Here is a 6,059-nt window from a genome sequence, read left to right on the forward strand (position 1 = left end):
GAGATGGGGGAACACTCTCTCGTGGGCGGCGGTATTGGCACAGGACCCCTCATATTACGACGGTGTGTCTGACGTTGGTTGTGCACCACCATCAGAGATACTTCATTGTACTATGAGGGACCCTGTGCCAGGTCCGTCACCCAAGAGTGGGCGCACCCACCTGTCCAGGCAAACGGCACTCGTATGGGTGCTTGCGCCAGGTGGTGACAACGGCCCTGTGGGGGGAGTCAGCCCTTTTAGGGAGGTATAAAAATGGCCTGTGGTGGACATTAAGCAGCTGCAAATGGCGGAGTTGGAGAAGTCAGTAAGAGGATGCCAAATGCAAGGCATTTTTAAGGCAAGCTACGTGTCAGCAGGAGAAGGTGGGGCAAAATAATTTGAAATCCATGATTGGTTCATTTTAATGAAGGTTAGATCATCAACATTCTGGGTAGCCCGACGTGTCCTTTTTTTTGGTCATTATTGAACCAGCCGCACTGAAGACTCTTTCTGATAGCACACTAGAAGCAGGGCAAGCGAGCTTCTGTAATGCATATTCTGCCAATTCAGGCCAGGTGTCTATTTTAGATGCCCAGTAATCAAAGGGAATGACCTGTGAGGGAGAATATCAATAAGGGAGGAAAAGTAGTTTGTAACCATACTTGACAAATGCTGTCTCCTGTCACTTTGAATCGATGCAGCACTATCTGTCGTGTCAGCGGTCTGCGAAATCACTCCACAACCTGGTCATAAAACCCCTCTGTCCAATGCCATTTCAGATTTGTGCACCTCTAACACCTCTGCCATGTTGCCCCCTACGGCTCGTGTGAGAACCATCACCGCCGCTGTGTGCTGGGAATGCCTGAACCAAACGGTCTACAAGAGTTGCTTGTTTGGTAGCCAATATTTGCTCAAGGTTCTCATGTGGCATGATATTTTGTAATTTTCTTTTATATCGTGGATCCAGGAGGCAGGCCAACCAGTAATCATCATCAGTCATCATTTTAATAATGCGGGGGTCCCATTTAGGATACACACGGCATACTCAGCCATGTGGGCCAATGTTCCAGGTGTCAAATCACTGCTTGTGCTGGGTTGAGGAGCATTTTCTTGCAAATCAGCATCACTTGTGCCCCGCAAAAACCCTGTACCTGACCTTGCAACGCCACCAGTTTCTATTGCCCCTTGTGAAGCATCTTCCTCCCATAAATATTCATCCCCATCATCCTCCTCATCCTTCTCTTTGTCCGCCACCTCATCCAGGAGAGTTCCCTGAGCAGACAATGGCTGACTGTCATCAAAGCTTCCCTCCTCCTCGGCTGCAGACGCCAGCTCCTTAATGTGCATCAAACTTTGCATCAGCAGACGCATAAGTGGGATGCTCATGGTTATGATGGCGTCGTCTGCACTTACCAGCCGTGTGCATTCCTCAAAACACTGAAGGACTTGACAGAGGTCTTGGAGCTTCGACCACTGCACACCAGACAACTCCATGTCTGCCATTAAACTGCCTGCCCGTGTATGTGTATCCTCCCACAAATTAATTACAGCATGTCTCTGTTCGCACAGCCTCTGAACCATATGCAGTGTGGAGTTCCACCTTGTTGCAACGTCAATTATTAGGCGGTGCTGGGGAAGATTCAGCGATCACTGATGGTTCAGCATACGGCTGGAGTGTACGGGCGACCGGCGGATGTGCGATCAAAGTCTTCACACCTTCAGGAGCAGGGCTGGTAACTCCGGATGATTTTTGAGGAAGCACTGCACCACCAGGTTCAATGGTGTGAGCCAGGCAAGGTATGTTTTTAAGTTCTGAAACGGCTATGGCAGCCATAAAATTCCTTTCTGTTATCACTGACTACCTTGCCTGCCTCAAGATATACACTGCCCAGCCATGACTGAGTGTGTTGCTGCAAGTACTCGGCCAGTACTTCCGCGGTGTTTCTGTTGCCGCACAAACAATTCATTTCTAATACAGCCTGCTGATGCTTACCACTAGCTGTTCGATAATGGGAGACCTCGTGTGCAAAACTGGCAGCTGCGGATGGAGTGGTCGTGCGACTGCGCTCTGTGGGCGAGCTTTTGCTTCTGGAGGAGGAGGAGGATTGGTGGAGAACGCCTACAGTCAACTGTTTCCTAGGCCGTGGGCAAAGGCAGAATTGTCCCACTATGGCTGTCCCCTGTGGACCCTGCATCCACCACATTAACCTAGTGTGCCGTGATGGACGCATAACGTCCCTGGCCATGCCTACTTGTCCATGCATCTGTTGTCAGGTGCACCTTTCTACTGACTGATTGCCTCAGTGCATGGACAATGCGGTCTTTGATATGCTGGTGGAGGGCTGGGATGGCTTTTCTCACAAAGAAGTGTCAACTGGGTAGGTCATAGCATGGTACTACGTAGGCCATCAGGGCTTTGAAAGCTTCACTTTCAACCAACCGGTAGGGCATCATCTCTAGCGAGATTAGTCTAGAAATGTGGGTGTTCAAACCCTGTGTATGTGGATGAGAGGATGAGTACTTTCTTTTCCTAACGAGAGTCTCTTGTAGGGTGAGCTGGACTGGAGAGGTGCATATGGTGGAACTAGCGGTGGTGGTGGTGGTGGACATGGCGGATTGAAAGAGGGTTGGTGATGGTATTCTCGATGTTGGCCTACATACAGTGTTTCCTACCAATAACTTTGTGATTCCCTGACTGCTTTGGCCTTGCGACAATACCTCCACATTTGTTGCTGGTGGTGTCCTAACCAGTGGGCTTACAGTGAGGGAAGCAATGTAGCGTTGCTGACTACCTTCATTCTGAGCAGGTGCACCAGCGGTACGGGATGTTTGGCAGTTAGTCCAGGCTTGCAAGTGCATGCTGGTTAAATGTCTAAGCATGCACTGTGTATTTAAATTTTGAAGATTCTTCCCTCTGCTAAAGGTCTTTAAGCATTTCTTACTGATAACTTTTGACTGATTATTCGGATCTTGGTTAAAAAAATTGCCACATTGCATTCTTCCTACTATGGAATACCTTTTCAGGCATTGCACGCTGTGCTACTTTCTCAGGATGGCCTCGCTGTCCTAAAACTGTTTTTGTTTTTGACTAACGTTTTTGTCCTGATACGGGCCTGCCAGATGACAGCTGTTGCGATGTAGATGGCTGCTGCGGATCATCCTCCTCCACTTCAGAGCTACTGGCAGCAGCACCCTCTTCCCCCAATGGCTGCCTATCTGGGTCAACAACTGGGTCATCTATCACCTCCTCTTCAATGTCATGTACACCTTCCTCTGTGTCACCGTGTATGGTGCTGTAGCGTTCGGGACGGGGCACCATAGTCTCATCAGGGTCAGATTCTGACTCAGTACACTGTGAGGGCAATGTAGTGATCTGAGTCAATGGAACAGCATGATGATCTAGCTGTGGCTGTGCATCAGTGCACTCCATGTCCGATTCATCTTGTAATGGGCAGTTAACAATTTCCCGTTCTAACCCAGGCACGGTATGTGTAAAGAGCTCCATGGAGTAACTGTAGTGTCGCCTGATGCATCCTTCACTTTTGGTTTGGGTGAAGGACACATGGAAACGTCTTGTTCCTGACCGGGAGCATCCACTGACCACTCACTGCTTTTATATTTGGAACTTCTGAAGAGGAGTCGAAAGAGTTAGAGGCTGAGTCAGCAAGGAAAACCAAAACTTTTTGCTGCTGCTCCGGCTTTAAAGGCCGTTTTCCTACTCCCAGATGAGGGAGCCTTTGAGGCATTGTGTAGCCAGGCAATGATGCTGGCTCAACACCTCCAGCCTTAGGTGCTATTGTGCTTTTGCCACTACCACCAGATGCACCACCACCACCATCAGTACCAGCTCGCAACCACCGCCCACGGCCTCTTCCACCTGACTTCCTCATTGTTTGGAAAATCTAACCAAAATAACAACCGTTATATGGTACTGTAAAACAAGGTAGAAGGTGTATATAAACGTGTTGAGATTTTAAATCTCCCTTTTTTTTGGGAGACTGAACAAAAAATCAGGCCCTGTGCAAAAAACAACACAATGTAAGTGGCAGAAAGTGGCTGGAAGATATATGAAAAAATACAAGGACTGTAGTACAATTTCAATCTCCCTACAATGATCTCAGGAAAAGTATGGCAACAATAAAAAGGACTGCTGCACACAAAAGTGTGGACAAATAAACAAGATAACTGTACAGAAAGGAGCAACAGGATTTTTGCTTTTAAAAAAGCAGTTGGTTTGCACAGCGGCGTGCAAACAGCAATGCAGCTATCAGGGAGCCTTATAAGGCAGCCTAATAAGCTACAGAGCTGATGCACAAAAATATAGCCTCCACTGTCCATGCAAACAAATGGTGGTGTTTAGTGTTGAGCATTCCGATACCGCAAGTATCAGGTATCTGCCAATATTTGCGGTATCGGAATTCCGATACCGAATTCCGATACTTCCCGCGTATCGGATACCGGAATCGGAAGTTCCCAGAATTCAAACTGAACGCAGCAGCCAATGAGGAATGATTGGAAGTGTGGGCACATTCTGTTTAGCATGGTGGGCATGTAAGTACTGGCAAGGCTGTGATTGGCTGCTGAAATGATGTCACTCTGCACTATAAAAAACGCTGCCGCCATTTTGCGCTCACTCTGCTGTGATTTCAGTTAGGGACAGGACACTGTGTTCTAACTGAGGGCCAGTTGAGATAGCTAATTGCTTTATTTTCCTTTCCAAAGGCTAATTTAGCAAAACGCTGTGTGTTCTTCACTGTTCACCTTGCTCTTGCCTTGCAGCGCTGTTTTAACAGCGTTCTGCAAGGTCTCTGTGTGTGTGTGCAGCCATATACCCGGTTGTATTCAGCTCAGGGGGGGTTCACACTGCCTCACACAGTTGTCCTTTTTTGCTCATAGTGCAGCCTGCTGCACATTTTTTCTCAAATTTCCTATTAGTGTTTTTCCACCCATCTCCAGCTAAATTGTGGAAAAACACTACATAGGATAACCTAGAGGGGGGGTTTTCGGCCTTGCAGCGCCGTTTACGGCTGTCTGCACGGTCTCCGTGTGAGCCCAGCTCGCCCTGTAGTCTGTGTGCAGCCATAGCCGGTTGGATTCAGCTCAGGGTTCGTTACTGCCTCATACCTTGAGAAAAATTTTCCTTTTTTTCAAATAGTGCAGCCTGTTTAAAATTTAAAAAAAAAAATTCCTATTAGTGTTTTTCCACCCGTCTCCAGCTAAATTGTGGAAAAACACTACATAGGATAACCTAGAGGGTGTTTATTGGGCCTTGCAGCGCCGTTTACGGCTGTTTGCACGGTCTCTGTGTGAGCGCAGCTCGCCCTGTAGTCTGTGTGCAGCCATAGCCGGTTGGATTCAGCTCAGGGTGCTTTACTGCCTCATACCTTGAAAAAAAATTTCCTTTTTTTCAAATAGTGCAGCCTGTTTAAAATTAAAAAAAAAAATTCCCTATTAGTGTCTTTCCACCCGTCTCCAGTTAAATAGTGGAAAAACACTAAATAGGATAACCTAGAGGAGGTTTTTTGGGCCTTGCAGCGCCGTTTACGGCTGTCTGCACGGTCTCCGTGTGATTTAAACTAGCTCTGTAGCCCGATCTGCAAAAAAAAAAAAGTAAAGTTCACCAAACACAACTTAACACTTGTGTAGGCCACATTTGAAAAATAATAAAGTTTAGTCCACACTTTACAACATTAGTGTTTCTTCCACCTGTTAGGAGGAGCATTTCAGGAATAAGCACACTAAGGCCTTAGTACTTTTCTGCTTATCTTTATCTGTCAACCAAGATGAAGATGGCAGGGAGTAAGGCACGTGGGCGTGGGCGCGGAGCAGGGAGAGGAGCAGGGAGAGGACGTGGTGATTCTGTGCCTGCTGCGGGTGCCGGTGACTCGTCGTCACTCAGTTTCAGCAGGGAACAGTCCTTCATGCGCAGCTTTGTCGGAGAGCGCCGTGCACCGCTGCTGCGTGAAGACCAAATTGAAGCCGTTGTCGGGTGGATGGCAGCTAACGCCTCGGCATTGACTTCAGTTAGTGCCACATCCTCTCAGGCACAGACCACTGGAGAGCAGCCATCTGTCTCTTCA

The sequence above is a fragment of the Ranitomeya imitator genome, chromosome 2 (genome assembly GCF_032444005.1).
Source record: "Ranitomeya imitator isolate aRanImi1 chromosome 2, aRanImi1.pri, whole genome shotgun sequence".
NCBI classification, from domain to species: Eukaryota; Metazoa; Chordata; class Amphibia; order Anura; family Dendrobatidae; genus Ranitomeya; species Ranitomeya imitator.